Source organism: Ovis canadensis, chromosome 19 (genome assembly GCF_042477335.2).
Source record: "Ovis canadensis isolate MfBH-ARS-UI-01 breed Bighorn chromosome 19, ARS-UI_OviCan_v2, whole genome shotgun sequence".
In the NCBI taxonomy this organism is placed as follows: domain Eukaryota; kingdom Metazoa; phylum Chordata; class Mammalia; order Artiodactyla; family Bovidae; genus Ovis; species Ovis canadensis.
In genome coordinates this window covers 71,357,681-71,376,323 of record NC_091263.1, presented here as the reverse complement: position 1 = coordinate 71,376,323, position 18,643 = coordinate 71,357,681, and the positions used below count along the sequence as shown (strand labels likewise).

The 18,643-nt window shown below is 41.5% G+C and overlaps 1 protein-coding gene across 8 annotated transcripts in view; it reads left to right on the top strand.

The window, feature by feature from the left end:
* The first annotated feature begins 10,573 nt into the window (after window positions 1–10,573).
* Window positions 10,574–18,643, top strand: part of PPARG (peroxisome proliferator activated receptor gamma) — a 124,477-nt gene continuing 116,407 nt past the window's right edge. For 2 of the 8 annotated variants that reach the window (XM_069561002.1, XM_069561007.1), the window contains exon 1: window positions 10,574–11,251. The gene's annotated coding sequence lies outside the window, so the exon portion shown is untranslated. Of the gene's footprint in view, window positions 11,252–11,919; window positions 12,218–12,613; window positions 12,999–13,035; window positions 13,184–18,643 lie in introns of those variants that run through there. The other 6 variants (XM_069561000.1, XM_069561006.1, XM_069560998.1 and 3 more) reach the window with 5 other exon arrangements.

Here is an 18,643-nt window from a genome sequence, read left to right as displayed (position 1 = left end):
TTGATCTTAGAAGCAGTCATTCGTTTTATCACATTTTTTATATCAGCTCCCCTTCTTTCTCTAATGGTAGAATTAAGGACCTATTACATTCTAGGGTTATTTGTCAGTGTTTCAGTTCAGTTCAGTTGCTCAGTCGTGTCCAACTCTTTGCGACCCCATGAATTGCAGCACGCCAGGCCTCCCTGTCCATCACCATCTCCCAGAGTTCACTCAGACTCGCGTCCATCGAGTCTGTGATGCCATCCAGCCATCTCATCCTCGGTCGTCCCCTTCTCCTCCTGCCCCCAATCCCTCCCAGCAGCAGGGTCTTTTCCAATGAGTCAACTCTTCGCATGAGGTGGCCAAAGTACTGGAGTTTCAGCTTTAGCATCATTCCTTCCAAAGAAATCCCAGGGCTGATCTCCTTCAGAATGGACTGGTTGGATCTCCTTGCAGTCCAAGGGACTCTCAAGAGTCTTCTCCAACACCACAGTTCAAAAGCATCGATTCGTCAGTGTTTAGGTATCACAAACAAAATTGCTCTTATTCATCAATTCATCTACTAATATTTATTGAGTACCCACTATATGCTAAGTACACAAGTACTTTGTATGTAAAGTACCATTATTTGGGGGTTCTTCCTGTTTGGAATAGACTGTTATTTTGAACATAATAATAACTCAATAAATGTGCATTGACTCACTGATTAAATTTAGTGTAGAAAATACTATTATTTGAGCTCTTTTGAAATCTCTACAAGAATGCCTTCAGAAAAGTTGCATTGTTAGAACAAATCAGCATCAGGATATCCTCTTAGTAGTGATGGTATCAAATATAAAAACTGTATTGGAGGATCATAATGTAAAGTTGAACAATACACCAAATCCTTTTTAAACAAAAAAGGCAAGTTTAAAGGACCTGTATAACATATTTAAAATAGAAATGTACTTTTTTAAAGCTTAATCAGATAATTTTCAACCCAACTTGTAAAGAGAGGCCCAAAGAGTGTTTGCTTCTAGAAAATAATCCCACTACAGCATTAGAGTAAAATGAAGTGCTTGACTTCTTTATCGAATTTTTAAAATTGAAATATAGTTGATTTATAATGTTGGGTTAATTTCTGCCGTGACACAGAAAAGTGATTCAATTATACGTGTATCTTGTTTTTTAAATATTCTTTCCCCGTTGTGATTTATCACAGTGTACTGAATAGATCAACAGCTCCCCATGCTATACAGTAGGAACTTGTTTATCCATTTTACATGTAATAGGTTGCATCGTCTAACCCCCAACTCCCAATCCACCCCTCCCGCACCCTCGCTCCCCCATGGCAACCAGCAGTCTGTTCTCTGTGTCCGAGTCTATTTCCGTTTCCTAGACTCATTTGTGTCACAGTTTAGATTCCACGTATAAGTGATATCATAGGGCACCTGTCTTTCTCTTTCTGACTTATGAAGTGCTTGATTTTTAATCCAAGATAGTAGCTCAGACAGTAAAGCGTCTGCCTGCAGTGCGGGAGACCCAGGTTCGATCCCTGGGTTGGGAAGATCCCCTGGAGAAGGAAATGGCAACCCACGCCAGTGCTCTTGCCTGGAAAATTCCATGGACTGAGAGGCCCCTCAGAGCCTGGTAGGCTACAGCCCATGGTGTCGCAAAGAGTTGGACAGGACTGAGCGACTTCACTCTCACTTTCACATCACTCTATAGTAGACTGAGTACATGTATTTACCAACCGTCCCGATTCCGAAAGCCCAGGCAAAGTCACCTTCACATGAATTAGAAGGAACCCTCTCTTTCAGGTGGAATGAGTGCATTGCTGGGACATCAGACCCTCTTTCCACTTGGCCAGCTCCTATGGGCAGAGTTATAACCTGAATGGTAGTCTGTTGCAGCCCTGGAATAAGAGAATAAGAGGAAAAAAAAAAAAAACAAGGCTAGGTGGCTGGAGAAAATAAAAAACATTCTGGGTGTTATTTGGTAAGGGAAGGATATAATTAACCATCTTTTTCTCCCCATCATTCTTTAGTTGAGATATAATCCACAGACCATAAAAGTCGTCCTTTTCAATGTACAATTCAATAGGTTTTCGTATATGGAACAGAGTTGTACAACCATCACCACTACCTGGAACATTTTATCACCCCTCCCTCCCCAAAGAAACCATGCTCGTGAATAATCAGTCCTGATTTTCTCTGTGCCCCCTTAAATCCCCTGGCAACAGCTAATCTTCTTTCTGGCACCATGGACTTGCTTATTCTGGACATTTCATACAAATGGAATATGAAAAAAAAAATAAAAATAAAAAAAATTAAAAAAAAAAAAACAAATGGAATATGATATGAAGTCTTTTGTGACTGACTGTTCACTTCAGTTCAGTTCAGTCGCTCAGTCGTGTCTGACTCTTTGCAACCCCATGAATCCCAGCACGCCAGGCCTCCCTGTCCATCACCAACTCCTGGAGTTCACTCAAAATCACATCGATCAAGTTGGTGATGCCATCCAGCCATCTCATCCTCTGTCGTCCCTTCTCCTCCTGCCCCCAATCCCTCCCAGCATCAGAGTCTTTTCCAGTGAGTGAACTTTTCGCATGAGATGGCCAGACTATTGGAGTTTCAGCTTTAGCATCAGTCCTTCCGATGAACATCCAGGACTGATCTCCTTTAGGATGGACTGGTTGGATCTCCTTGCAGTCCAAGGGACTCTCAAGAGTCTTCTCCAACACCACAGTTCAAAAGCATCAATTCTTTGGTGCTCAGCTTTCTTCACAGTCCAACTCTCACATCCATACATGACCACTGGAAAGATCATAGCCTTGACTAGATGGACCTTTGTTGGCAAAGTAATGTCTCTGCTTTTGAATATGCTATCTAGGTTGGTCATGGGAACTTCCCTTGTAGCTCAGTTAGTAAAGAATCTGCCTGCAATGCAGGAGATCCGGGTTTGATTCTTGGGTCGGGAAGATCCCCTGGAGAAGGAAATGGCAACCCACTCCAGTATTCTTGCCTGGAGCATCCCATGGACAGAGGAACCTGGCAAGCTACAGTCCATGGGGTCGCAAGAGTTGGACACGACTTAGCGACTAAACCACCACCACCAGGTTGGTCATAAATTTTCTTCCAAGGAGTAAGCGTCTTTTAATTTCATGGCTGCAGTCACCATCTGCAGTGATTTTGGAGCCCCCAAAAAATAAAGTCTGACACTGTTTCCACTGTTTCCCCATCTATTTCCCATGAAGTGATGGGACCAGATGCCATGATCTTCGTTTTCTGAATGTTGAGCTTCAAGCCATTGTTCACTTAACATAACACTTTTGCGGCTTATACTTCTATTATCAGCACTTTGTTGCTTTTTAAGGCTGAATACTGTTCCACTGTAGGACTTGCTTCTGTTTATCCATTTGTCAACTGATAGACATCTGGATGGTTCCCACTTTTTTACGACTATGAACATTGGTACACAGGTGGCTTGACTTTTTACAGGAAGCTTATATTCTGACATTAAAAAATATATAATTAAAAAGAAAACAGTCACAATTTACATAAAAGTCCAGAGCTGTGATTTCTTTCTATTCTCTTTTCCTCTTAGATTTAAGTATCCTTCCATTATTTGGTTGTATTGACTTCTGTTGCCCCTATGTTACAGTTGTTACTGATTTTTGTGGATTTGTAAATATTTTATTGGTTTTATACAACATTGCTTCTTTTAAGCATGCTACCTGATAGATTTAAAACTTGGAGGTGGGGGGAATGTCTAGTTAGTCTAGTATTAAATATAGTAATTGAAAAATCATAATGAGAATTATGTTCTGTAGAACCAGACTAAATATTGCCCTAAGTGCTAATAATTCCATTTCTGTCATTAACAAATGATGCAATTCATCTAAGCCACTGCAATTCCACTTGGCAGGAGAACAGTTAAAGAGGTCAATTAAATTTACCTTCTTAAATCCCTGTACAGGGAAGAATCAACTTCTTACTACCACAGGAATAAAAAAAATTTTTTTAATTCTGCATTCTAAGTGATGGTATGCAGAAATTGACCTACTGAAATTTTGAGAGAATAAATGGATAATTATAGGAGATTGAAATCAGAAAAATACTTTTGGGAGGAAAAAATATTCCATGTACCCATATCACAGTGGTAGGAAGAGTGGCTGCCAGATACACTGTCAGTAAACAAAGTATTCAGTTTAGTTCAGTTCAGTTCAGTTCAGTAGCTCCGACATGTCTGACTCTTTGCAACCCCATGGACTGCAGCAGGCCAGGCCTCCCTGTCCATCACCAACTGCCAGAGTTTACTCAAACTCATGTCCATTGAGTCGGTGATGCCATCCAACCGTCTCATCCTCTGTCGTCCCCTTCTCCTCCTGCCCCCAGTCCCTCCCAGCATCAGGGTCTTTTCCAATGAGTCAACTCTTCGCATGAGGTGGCCAAAGTACTGGAGTTTCAGCTTTACCATCAGTCCTTCCAATGAACACCCAGGACTGATCTCCTTTAGGATGGATTGGTTGGACCTCCTTGCAGTCCAAGGGACTCTCAAGAGTCTTCTCCAACACCGCAGTTCAAAAGCATCAATTCTTTGGCACTTCTTTATAGTCCAACTCTCACATCCATAAATGACTATTGGAAAAACCATAGCCTTGATTAGATGGACCTTTGTCGGCAAAGTAATCTCTCTGCTTTTTAATATGCTGTCTAGATTAGTCACAACTTTTCTTCCAAGGAGCAAGTGTCTTTTAATTTCTTGGCTGCAGTCACCATCTGCAGTGATATTGGAGCCCCCCAAAATAAAGTATGTCACTGTTTCCACTGTTTCCCCATCTATTTGCCATGAAGTGATGGGACCAGATGCCATGATCTTCGTTTTCTGAATGCTGAGTTTTAACAAAGTATTACCTACTGTAAAGCACACACATCTCCCAACGCCCTCCCTACCCGTTCCCGCTAGTGTACAAAAGTTCCTAAACATATAAAGGCGATTCATGGTCAATCTACCAGTTACTCATTTAAAAGGCAGTAAAAATGCAAAACACAAGTGTACTGCAGGCCTAAACATCATCTCCAGAAAGTGGGTCCACGTTGCCTGTCTCAGATGCGTGAAAAGTGCTCCTTGTAGGTATCAGTGCCAGGACTGGAGAGAAAGTTGTGGGGATGGACAGGGCAGCAAGAATTCTACTGCTAGCTTAGTTCACACCTTTATACCTTAAGGCATTTCAGAAATAGGCCCCTGTGTGCCTGAAAACCTCTTCTGTAAAAAGGGATAAGGGAAATTATGTGACAGGACTGTCACCGTGGAAACAGAGTCGCTGAACACGCGCTCCTCAGGCTTTGGTTCAAACTTCCCCATCCTCAGTTTGATACTGTGTATCAGTAGCAGCAGCTGTTTGGATCAAGAGCAAAGTTGGCACATGGGTCCAAATATTCAAATTAAATATGTTCATAAAGACAGAAAGGCTTGTGGCTACCTAGGTAAGGCTCAGTTCAGTAGTTGAGCCTGAGATATCTTGAGGGATATCATTTACGTAAATGATATCCCTCAACTTTGTAGACATGAATGATGAAAATACAGCCTCTAAAGGTGACTGAATTTATGGCATTACTATTTTTCCAATAATAAAAACATTTACCATATGTTAGGCATACCATAAGCCAAGGTCACAACAGCAAGTTAAACAAACAAACAAACAAACAGCCTTAGGGGTTTGTACCTTTGTCAAACCTCTGTACCTTTGTACCTTTGACAAACCTCTGTACCTTTGTCTTAATTTTGCTGTGAACTTGAGGCTGCTCTAAAATAATAGTCTCTAAAAAAAGAAATTGCTGCTTTCATGGGGTTCAGGTTCCAGAGCGGGAAAACAAACAATAAATAAATGTTAAAAATATAATTTCGGGTAGCGATACGTATAGAAAGAAAAAGAAAACTGTTAGAATAAAGAACCATAGTGATGGAGGATCTCTTGACAAAGTGACATTTGAATTATTTGCTTAATAGTAGGCTTAGGTTTGCAAGTTAAACACTCAGCAATCAATCATTCAACAAACACTGATGGCCCACTTATTTGGTTTCAAGCCATGTGGGGCAACAGGTCCTGGGTAGAAAAAAATCAATGAACCACAGCTTCTGCTGTCAAAGTGCTTGCATCTTAGTAAGGGAAGACAGATACATCACAGACACACAGGTGTTGGGATTTTGTTTGCTTTTCTGTTCTGGTGGTCCTGTTGTTAGCAACTGAAATGCCGTGACTGTCTTTTCCCAAGTCCAAGCGCCTTGCCCATTTCTCAGCCTGGACACAGCATTTACATCCTCAGGTCCTAAAACTCCAGAGTAAGCAGATGGCAGCCCTCTGAGCTGTGAGCACGTTTTGCAACACACCCACGATGGACATGAAGAGTTGTGAAAATATTAGCAGAGAAATTTTTCTGATAAATTGAAAATCTACCAGAGCTAACTGTTTGAACCATCTTTTAAATGATGAAATTCCTTTAAGGGGTTTTAGAATGGTACAGAAGAGGAAGGCGGGTAAGATGGAACAGGATTAGCGATAGAATGAAACCAGGTTATGGGTACAAGGGGGATTCATTACACTATTCTGCCTACTTCTATACTTGTCTAATGTTTTCCATCATAAAAAGGGGGTTTTGTTTTGTTTTGCTTTTTGTTTTATGTGACAAAGCCTAGGACCTGTAAGTTCCATGCATGTCCTGAGAAAACCATTCTTATACAGATATCTGGGATTCATAGCTATTTCAAAATCTACTTATTTTGGCTAGTGATTTTTTTACATGCAAGAAAGATGGTAGAGTATCCATGTAGGCTGATGACTAAAGATGAATATGTATATGAACAAATCCTCAGTTTAGCATCCAAACTGTGTATTAATGCAAGTGACTATCAGAAAAAGCAACAACAACAACAGCAACAGTCTAACTGCTTTCACCTAGTTGATAAGCCACATTCCTGAGTTCCTACCAGGAGCCTGACTTGATATTTCCTCAATTATGTCACTGATGAGAGTATGAGAATATATTTCCATTTTCTAGATGAGGAAACTAAGCCTGAGAGGGTGGGTCTCTTGCTTTAGGTCACAGTGAGCAGAGATAAAGGTTAGGGCTCTTTCCATTCTACCATTACTTCATGAAAATGAAACTCTTGAACAGACAAATAGAAGGTAGGACAATTCTCCTGAACTGAAAACCCTGCTTGGCATTCTTCTTTTCCTAACAGCTGACTACTTCCTACCTCTTGATATTTACAGGGCAATCTGAAAGGCAAAACACATCAATTCCTGGGGATAGGGGAAGAATGAAGAAAAACTGAGAAAGCAGGGCAAAACTCTGTTTTATTATTATTATTATTATTTATTTATTACTGTTTATTATTTATTTATTTATTATCTAAATAGCAAAAGTATTTTTTGAACGTTTAAAAGATATTTTAAACAATTTAAACTTTAACATTTAAATCATCTAACTCAAAACTGCTGAAACCACAAAATGGAATTTCCTTGGAATTAAATATTATTATTACAAATTATGAGAGATAAAGCATTTTCAAAACTAGGAGTCATCAAAGAAATGGCCTTAAAATTATGTCTGTTTCAATCTTTTCAAATTATCTAAAAGAAAGCTGTAAATTGGGGTATTAAGAGAAAATAAAATACAAAGTTGTGTGTATTTTCCATTTTTAAAATTTTGAACCAATAGCTGTATTATATTATAACCTAATAATTTATATATAATCAAGCATTTATTAAAATATTCTGGCAAAATTCTCTTTTATTTATAGGCGATCACACCAAACAGAAATAGAATGTGAATTAACCAGAGATGTATAGGGAAAGGATCAGACAATTGAAAATCAGAAGAAATGGATTGCAAGCCTGGCTTTGGTACTTAAGACCTTATAAAAAGGAGCAAGTCATTTGGCGAGAGGCAAGGTAAGAGAGACAGACTAGCAAGAGAAGGAGAAAAGGACCGTAATAAAATTCAACTGAAATTAAGAGCTCGCAGGCAAAACTTCATAACTAGATTTAAAAACCATGTGTAGAAACACAACAGTCATTCACAAAATATGTGTTTGTGTGTGTGTGTGTGTGTTTAACTTGTCCAACATGTTGAACTGGTTATAAATTTTTTTTAATTTTAAATTAAGATCTCATAAATCTCCTGGGAATTTACGGTGTCTAGAGACTGAGAAATGGTATTGCAGATAGAGGAACAAGTGCAGGGCCATGGCAGCACACAGCTGCTGTAAAGAAGCGGCCCTCCTCCCTCACTGGATGACCAGAAATGCAGCATATTAATTTTCCTAGCCTCAGTCTGCAACATGGTTAAATGTCATTCAATACTGAGGCCAACACTGTTTTGCTAAATGCCTAGAAAATAACATTTTGTCATGATTTCAAAAATAATATACCAGTATTCAAAAATATCTGAGGACTGAGAAGAAAACAAAACAAAACAAAACCAAAAAGTTGAGGTCAGTAGGGGTAGTTTAAGTATAGTTGGAATAAACTGGAAATCGATTCAGTTAAGGGCAACTCCCATGACTAGACCTGTACTTCCTTCCCAATACAATAAACATAGTATGTAATTATGAACCTGGGAACAAAGTTCCCCTAGTTAGAAGAAAAGCAAATATGCCTGCAAATCTCAAGTGAGATAAACAACTGAGCATTAACTGCAAAAAAATAAAAAAATAAAATAAGTGCCCTAGGACCAAACCTCAGTATTTGGAATAAGCCCTTGTAGCCAGGGAAAGTGAACCAAGGCACAATCTTTCATTTCTAGAAATTACATGTAGATAGAACTGCATGTGTGCGCTGCTGCAGGGCAGAGACCACGTGTTATTTATCATGTTATCCCCAGAATTTAGCAGAGGACCTGACACAAAATTCAGTAAATGTCTGTGGGATGAAAGAATTCTGCAACTATAGTCTATACATTGTCTGTCCAAGTTTTGAAAATGTAGCCCCAAACACAGTAAGAAAACAAATTTTACATCAACTGCTGGTACACACAAACACACACACATAATACAATGAAGCAACAGTTAATTTAGGAGAGAATGCTGATAGTTTCTATTCTGTTCTGTATTATTTGACTTATAAGAAGTATTTGGCTATGACACACTAACTGATTTCATAATCCACTAATAAATCAAGACCAGTAGTTTAAAAAACAGGCTTATGCTATTTCTTTTTCTATTGCTTAACTTCTTACATTTTTAGGCTTCACTAAGTATAGGTTACTTTTTTTAAATCACATTTTTCATTGAAGTACAGTTAATTTACAATGTTGTGTTGAAAATTTCAAGTATATAGCAAAGTGATTTGGTTATACATTTATATCTTCTTTTTCAGGTTCTTTTCCATTATAGGCTTAAGATATGGAGTATAGTTCCCTGTGCTATACAGTAGGTCCTTGTTGTTAACCTATTTTATATATAGTAGAAAAATCACTTTTAAAAAAATCTGGAAGGAAATTTAGAAAGTATTCAGATCAACTATAAAAAATGTTGCACCAGTTATGAGCTTAGGTAGGCAGGTAGGTTTAATCACTAAGTTGTGTCCAATTCTTGCGACACCATGGACTGCAGCCTACTAGGATACTCTGTCCATGAGATTCTCCAGGCAAGAGTACTGGAATGGGTTGCCATTTCCTTCTCCAGGGGATCTTCCCCAACCAGGGATGGAACCCAGTTCTCCTGCATTGCAGGCAGACTGTTTACCAAAGAGCCACCAGGGAAGTTAAATGCCCTAGGACCAAACCTCAGTATTTGGAATAAGCCCTTGTAGCTGGGGAATGCTTACTATGATGGAATTCCATTCAGTCAATATTGTTTAATTATGAGTATTTCTCCACCAAAAGCAGATTGGTCCTACCTCACACCATACAAAAAATTTCACTCAAAATTACATCGCAGACCTAAAAGTAAGAATTAAACCTATAAATCTGTGGCTACCAGATGTGGGAGGGGGGGAATTAAAGGATAGTCAAAAGGTACAAATTTTCAGTTATAAAATAATTTAAGTCTACTAGAGATGATGGATATTCACTAAACTTATACTGTGATGATCATTTCATGATGCATATAAGTCAAATCATTATGCTATATACCTTGAAGTTAGACAGTGTTGTATGTCAATTATATCTCAGTAAGACTGGAAGAAATAATAATTTAGTCCTAGAGATGTAACACACAACATGATGACTATAGTTAGCATTGCTGTATGATACTAAGAAAGTTATTAAGAGTTTAAAGCCTGAGTTCTCATCACAAGGAGAATCATTTGCTTCTGTTTTTATTGTGGCTATATGAATGTTGCTTAAACCTATTGTAATCATTTCACAACATACCATATATCAAGCCATCATGCTGTACACTTTAAACTTATGTAGTGATATATGTCCATTATTTCGCAATACAAGCGGGGGAAAACTCTGTCAATAAACTAAAAATCATTGGGTTGTACATTTAAATTAGATTATTTAAATGTCAGATTCTACAAATTATATTTCAGCTTTTTTTTTTTTTTTTAAGCAGATTGGCAGTCTGGAGCGATCAAGAAGAGGGACGCATGCAGCACTTCGATGTCTGAGCAGAGAATACTGAGCCAGAGTCAAACTGTCTACCTACCTGGCAGGCAAGGAAGTAGGGTTTTTCGGTGATGGTCTTCTTTTAAGTCCCTCTAGAGCTATGATTTGGAGAAGGCAATGGCACCCCACTCCAGTACTCGTGCCTGAGAAATCCCATGGACGGAGGAGCCTGGTGGGCTGCAGTTCATGGGGTCGCTAAGAGTCGGACACGACTGAGCGACTTCACTTTCACACTTTGGAGAAGGAAATGGCAACCCACTCCAGTGTTCTTGCCTCGAGAGTCCCAGGGACGGGGGAGCCTGGTGGGTTGCCGGCTATGGGGTCGCACAGAGTCGGACACGACTGAAGCGCCTTAGCAGTAGTAGTAGAAGAGCTATGATTCTTCAACTTCCTGTTTTATGGGCCAGGCGGAGGAGATGGATCTGTTGAATTAAATTCTGAACGTTCTCCAAGATGATAAACATCCTCACGATATTTTACTTGTAACTGCAAACAAGAACCAGCTTCCCTAGAGGAAAAAGAACCGGCCAAATTAAGATGCTAAGGAGGTGGAGAGCATCGTGGGCAAGTAATTGATAACGCTTCTTGAAATCACGGGCTCTATTCGCTCCCCAAGGACTGCCAGACTCAGAACAGGGTGTGCTTTTCAGCAAATAGGATCGGAAACAGACACGGTAAGTAAGGCCTCATGTCCAGAAGACCAGAGGCTTTCTAGTTGGCCATCTCTCAGCCCCGCTTTGGACAGGTTCACGGGAGAGGCAGGAAACGAAGGTGCCCAGAGTCCACCCGGTCCATGCACGAGGCAGCTGGAACCCAAACTGCGCCTCACTCTCCCAACCTGAGTCCCAGGCCCCGCCCCACTCGCACCCCCCACCCACACACACCAAGTGTCCGGCTCCCTCGGCGTCAGAAACACTGCTAAAAGAATTTCAAAAATTCTGTCAACGAGTTTAAGGAATACTTTAAATTTTTACAATCAAACTTTGTCACTTTAAGTGAACCACGAATACCAGCGGGAAATACGAAATGCGAGAGTGTTGAGTGGGGTGGGGGTGGGGGTGGCCGGGCGGGGAGCTGAAAGTGTGCAGCGTCATTAGGTAGGGGATTAAAAAAAAAATAAAACAGGTGATCCTTAGTACGTCCTCAGTTCTTTCTTTCTTCCTTTTAAAATTTTGATGTTACTGAAAAGGACTTGAGGGGAAACAACAAAAACACCCGCAGACCACCGTGCGAAGGCGAGAGCCGCGGGCCGGGAGAGGGGGCGGCTCGGGAGCCCCACACCTCGTCGGCTCTCCCCGACGTGACCGCGGGCATCCTCCCGGGCTCCGGCCGGTCCCTCGTCAAGGAAAACGGGACCATTTCGGGGCCGCCGCCCAGCGGCGGCAGCGAGGAACAGGCGGGGCCGGGCGCAGAGTAGGTTCGCCCGCTAGACGGTGGGCGCGGCGCGCGGGGGGCCCTACTGTGCGCCGGGCGGCGGCGCCGCGGCCGCGCCCCTCCCCTCGCCCCGCGCCCCCGCCCCCGCCCCGGCCGCCGCGGGCGGGGCCGGCCGCACTCGCGAGCCCGCGCCCGAGCCGCCGCCGCCTGGGGCGCTCGGGGCGGCCGCCTGGACACCGGAGCGGGCCGCCAGGCCGCCGGCGCAGGTCAGAGCCGGGCGGCCCCGCTGCGCTCGGGGGCGGGCGCGGGGACCCGGGCTGAGGAGGGCGCGGGGTGGGGCCCACGGGGTCTCGGGCTGAGCGGGCCCCGGGGGCGGCAGGGGCCGTGGACCGGCGGCGCCCGGGCTGACAGGTCCCGTCCCGGCCGAGGGTCGCGCCCTGAGGAGACGTCCGGGCGGCGGAGGGCACGGGCCGCGGGCGACGCGCGCGGGGCAGAGCTGCGGTCCGACCCGAGGCGCGAGCCCGCGCGCCCCGCGCGCCTGTCCAGGGTTGGAGGGCGCGCGGGTCTGCGAGGCCCGGGGGCGCGGCGCGGGGCGCGGGGGCCAGGGAGGGAGTGGTGTGGGAGCCGCTGCCCGGGGTACCCCAGCGCCCCCCGCCGGCGCGGGATCCCGTGCGGGCGCGTCCCGCGGCCGCGGGGGTCCGGCTCCGTCTCGGCGCCCAGGCTGACCGCTGTGGGGTCGCGGTGACAGTTAAGCCTGGGGCGCACTTTGGGGGCGGGCGGAGCCGGGGGGCGCGCTCTCGCACCGGGCTGGCCGTGAGCCGAGAGGAGGGGCGCGGGACGCGGGGCTCGCTGGCCCGCCGCGGGCAGCGGATGGAGAGCGCGGGCCCTTCCCGCCCGCTCTGCGGTCCGGAAGGTGGCCGGACGGTGCGGCGGCTCCTCCACGTGCCGGGCTCGACTCCCGCTCTGCCGAGCCCTGACCGGGGAAGGTGGACGCAGGGCTGGCTTCACCGAAATCTCTAGTCCCTGCGTGCAGGGGGCGGAAAGTGGGTGTGTATCTGTGGTACTTTCTGCCTCGGTGTTAGGGGAGGAGCCTAAGGTAAGGAGGCTGAAACTGGGAGTAACCTATCTGCGGCTTTTATATAAGGTCAGTGGTTAGGTAAAGAAGGGGCCTTTACCTCCGCCGGTGATCAGAAGCCTGCGTCTCTAAATTCTTCCTAAGTCCCCTTGCTTAGGTGAGTCGGCTTACTCTGTACTTGCACTCTGTTGAAATCACTCTGTTGGTGATGCGTGTCCAAAATTTGCAGGACGCTGCTCGTGAGGCTCGTGGTGATGATTATTCTGTTGTTATTATTTGGTCGTGCTCTTGTTTTACCGCGAGAATTTCATTCACTTGGGTCTGAGAGTAAGGGTTGGGGAAATAGTGTCAATTATTTGAGGAGAGAAAGCTTAAAAGAACATAGCAGTCTGTCATGAAGAAAAACTAAAGTTTTCTTTTTTTCAAGATTGAGGTTAACATGTAAAATTGATTTGTATAGATCATTGTCTGAAAACAAAACCAGACACGATGATTAACTGAGTTGTCTGAAACCTGTTGCTGGAGAAACTTGGTTTTGAAGTACACTATTTTCATGTCAACTATTTTTATCATTCGTGAAACAAATTGTAGTTAGAGATATTGAGAGAGCAATGACTAACACTCTTTAGAAGGCACTGGGCAAACCTTGGACATACCCCAGGTGTTGGGTGGCAGTCTTCCTATTCATAGTTAAGGGATCAATCGCTGACTGAAAACAGGACCTCATGATCGTCTAGATGACTTTTACAAAACCCTTCTGGAATAGAGACCCATGTAGATGTTCACTGAAGCTTCTCTCTTAAAGAAATTCTTTCCACTCCTGTGAAAGGTCTGTAGAAAACAGAGATGCTGCCAGTCAGCTTTCCGGGTGATACTTCAAAAGATCTTTTTCAAATTTGAGAACAGTTTTTATGTTGCCTATTTTCAATCGGATTCAGTCTGTGAAGTTAATAGGCACCTTAGTTTTCTCTGATATACAAAACGCTTAAATGAATGCCGTTAGCTAAAAAGTGAGGATTGTTACAAAATCATCCATTATAGTCTTACTGTGTACTTCTTGTCATTATCCTTCATTTAAATTTTAATGACATGTGATACTTCACTTGCTGATAATTAGATCTTAAATTTAAAGATCTTAGGATCAATTAATGACCCACCTACTCAATCTCCTGCAAATCAGTGGAAAGGGGGTAGAAACTGGTGATTTAATTTTTAAATCAAAATTCTTTTTCACGTTTAAACGTTTGTCTCTTGCTTTTATGATAACTACTGTAAAAAAAGGGACATCAGCGAGGTTATAAAGGTTTGGAGATTTCTAAGCTAAGTTTTTTAGGCACTTTTTTTTCATGCTTTTAAATTTAAAATAATATAGTTTATTTTTAAATTAAAACTAAAATATCCACCTGCATCATTTTCTTTATTAAACTTAGAATACCTTGAACATATTTTTGCAGTTGGCATTTTAAATAAATATTGCTGTTTTCTTTGAGGGGACTGTTTCCTTACTCTTCGTTTCTTTGTATATTTTTCAGAACGGCATTTTACAGACTTAACATAGGACTTTTTAAAAATCACAATATTAATTATGACATTAAAACTGTATTATCCCTGTGTATGAAAATTTATACAGGGAGAAAGCATGACTTTAGGAACATGTATTACATTACTGATCATAGCTAATTGCTCTTAATCAGTAAAAAAAAAAAAAAAGCATTTGTTTAAATAAGGATGTTTGCTACTATTCCTAATTATCAAGATGATTTTGTATTGGACAGTTGTATAAATGGCACAGCCGTGGAAACGCACACAAGTCTTAATAATACATTTCATTTAGTTTTCAAATTGTGAAGTGGTGTTTTACTGTCGGGAGAGTTTCATGAAAACAGTATTAAAATAATACTTTACAAATGTTTTATATATCCTGGTCTGTTACTTTTGCTTCTTTCATAGGGTTTGTATGTGCCCAATGAGCAGAACAGAAAATGCTGGTCATTCTAATTTGTGGATGTTCTGCTGAATTCACTATCACTTGAACTTGGAAATATAATCATGTCATAAAATGTGGCAAGTATACCGAAAGAAGTTTGGGGTTCCACTAAAAATAAGTATCGGCTGTAAAGAATTTTTTAAAAATCCTAATCAAGAAAATGTTAAAAGTCACTGGCCTATGGATATAAACATGTGTCCCCCACCACCTTCAAAATTATTAAACTGAATTTCTAACTTGCTTTTATTTTTCCTAGCAGATCTCTGTACTGCTTTTGACCTCTTGAGCTGTTGCTTTCTCTCTTAAGGCCTATAAGCAACAAAAAGGGTGGTGATTTAAAAAGCTTAATCCTTTGAAACTGATCTAATTTGACTCCACAAAAATATAATAAGATCTGTAAACAACCACTTTGCAAGTATAGATAGCCCCAGTGTATCAAACTTCAGTTAGTATCATAGCATTCTAGATGAAAATTTTAAATTGAAGACTATTTTTAATACTCCCCGGCTTTGTCATTTACTATTTGTATTTTATTACAACACAGAGGTAGATTTGGGGGAGTTTTATGGCATATCTTTCGAACTTATTCTAATTTTTATTTACCTAAACTACTGTAGGTTCTTGAAATCAGCTCAAATAAAGTAGACTGTATTTGGGGGGAAGCTTTTGGAGATGTGAAGACAACTATCACCGACAATAGAGTATACTTAAATTATTTTTTATTTTAAAAAACAGGTTTATATATTATTAGTATTTTTCTTCAACAGCCAATGTACTCCTGTGTTTTAATAACAAATGTTTAACTCAGACTGTGAATGTTTACATTTTTAACTATTTTAATTATTATAGTGAGACAAGTCATTTATCCTGTCTAACTCTCCGTTTCCTTATCAGTGTAAATGAGAAAAGTATTGGAATTATTGTTCCGTGCTCTCTTTTTTTGTATGGTTTTAAGACTTTATCAGTAAATCTGTGTATCTTAAATGATTTGACCTTGTCCCTGAATTTAATTGAGCTAATTCTTCAACACATATGAATAGTTCACCCTAGTACTAATTTTGAGATTCTTGTTAACAATGAACAGAAGAGAATGCTTGCCATGTGGTGATCAATTTATCAGATGTTTCTGAAATAAGATATTTCATCATTATTCAGTTTAAACCTGTATTTCCTATTCTCTGGTGACTCCGGACAAAAATCAGCCCAAGAATTATTTTTGTCCTGTTGATAATATCTCTGTGAGTCCTGTGTAGACACAGTGTGTAGTCGTTCGTGTCCGTTTTTGCTTCTTCACGCATTTAGAAGGCGCAAGCTGTGCTTTTATTTGATGAAGTTTTAGTCTTTACATATTTTTATGGCATATACTGTGAATGCTTAATGTGTGTTTGTTTTATGCTGAGGCCTATGATCCTTCAGATCAAAAGACATTTTAGTGTCGCAGCTTAAAGAATAAATAGGGACCGTGCTTGTCATAAAACATGGGGCTCCTTCTAAGAAGCCATATCCAAAAACATAGGCTTTTAGCGACTTGAAAAGTGAGCATGCCTCCTAGGAACCCACCAGTTTACTAGTAGGGACTCATTGGAAAATCATGTAATTAAGGGTGCATCGTCCAGACAATAAATTTTAAATTCTTCTTATGGGTTGTTTAAAAATCCATTCTATTGTGAACTGTCTCCTATGCAAGAAAGTAACGGCCTTGACTCTCAGCTTGAACCCCACTCTGTTCCCAGTTCACCTACAGAGGCCAACTGGGGACCTCATTAAAAGTACGAGGAGGCAGAGGACAAAGAAGGGTTGGGCCATGCCTGTAGATGGGTGTTCCCCCTTTGCAGCTGGGGAGTGGGGAGCAGCCCTCATTTCCATTCTCTTCATGGGTCTTCTCTGGCTTTCTCAGAGCCATGGCTACACCTTCAGCTATTCCAGTGACCAGGCCATTCTCAACTTGAAAGTCTTTTTGGGGATGGGTTTCCTTTCTGTACTGCGATTTTTCAGACATAAAGGAAAGAAATGAAGTCATCAGTTCATGCACCATGAATCATTTACAATGGAGATTTAAAACCGTAAGGGAGGATTTACACTCGATCCTATAAGTTTAGTTCAATTTGATTCAGTGTCTTAAGAAACAGTTTTTATTTCACTTCAGTGGTTTTTTTTTTTTTTTTTAGAAAATAAATTCATTGCTAGTTTTAACTGATTTTTTTTTTTTTAAGAAGCACTTCAATTCGTGGATTCATCTAGAATTGTAATATGTGGATAAGACCCTTTGAGACACATTTCCTGACCTTCTGGGAAGAGTTCAGATTAGCATAGGCCCGGGGTGTGAATTCTGCACAGATTACCGTAGATAAGGAGAAGGTAGCTAGGAGGGAGAGAGAAAATTAGGGAAATACCCTGAGTGGGAGTGTAAGAGGTCTGTGTGCACTCACTTCCCACACTCAGCGGGTTGCACAGTAATTGTACAGAGACCTGAATAGAAGGGGTTGGTTTCTAAGAATTTACCCTGTGCCTTGGTGACATCAGAAACTTTTAGGACAGCTTTGACTTCTAAAGTTGCTGCTTGGCACTGTCGCTGTCTCGGGCGCTCTAGGTTGCTTCCGGAGAGAGCCCCAGCAAGTGAATGGAGAGAGGATATTATCATCCTGTGTGTTTAAGAAATAATTACTGAATGATGAAGACTGCCTCGTGCAGCAGCGAGATGCTGGAAAGAACTCCTTCACCTTGACCCCACCCCACTGACCATCATTTCGCCTCCGCTGCCTGTGTCCTTTGAAAGTTTGGAGTCTGCCTTCAAAACGCCAATATTCCTAGCAGGGTTAATTCTTCAAGACATTATCAGCAAAAATTTGAGAGGTTAGTTTCCTGGTTTGCTTGCTACCTGCAGGCAAAGCTTTTAAGGAATAATAAACACACTTGAAATGTAAAGAGGGCATCAGGAGAAGGCAGAATAAAATTAAAGCGAGTCCTATCCCCAGTTCTCCATAAACCAGCCTTTATGAAACCAAATTTGAAAATAGTCACTTGAGATAGTGACACAAAAGGATATATTCTCCCACACAGGCATATTTTTTTCTCTTAAAAATCAACACAGGGGAATTCCCTGGCGGTTCAGTGGTTAGGACTCTGTGTTCTCATTGCCAGAGGCTGGGTTCAGTCCCTGGATGGGGAACTAAAATCCCACAAGCTGCACGGCCTGGCCTAAAAACCAAAATCAACATGTGTTGTAATTCTTCCTTGAACCATTTTTTCCTTCAGAAAAAACAAATCGTCATTCCTAAATGTCAGTTTAAGAAATTTATCAAATTTAAGGCTCTAGGAGTTGGTAGTTGGCTAGTATAATTAGATATATGACCATTACTTCTGACTATGTCTTCCTCTCTCTGGGACATTAGACAAATTATCTAGTCCCTTCTTGAGTTAGTTCTTCCAAACTTATAAGGTAGCTTTCTAACAGATTGAAATGAGAGGAATCTCTCAATCACATCATAAAAGGATATGCCAAAGATGTATAACTAATGCTTAAGACTTTGGCAAATCCTCAGATCATAAAATTTTATATATACTTTATTTTTCCTTTTATGTTTTTTGCCAAAAATGCTTCCAGGAAATCAATGTGTATCTGATGGAAAT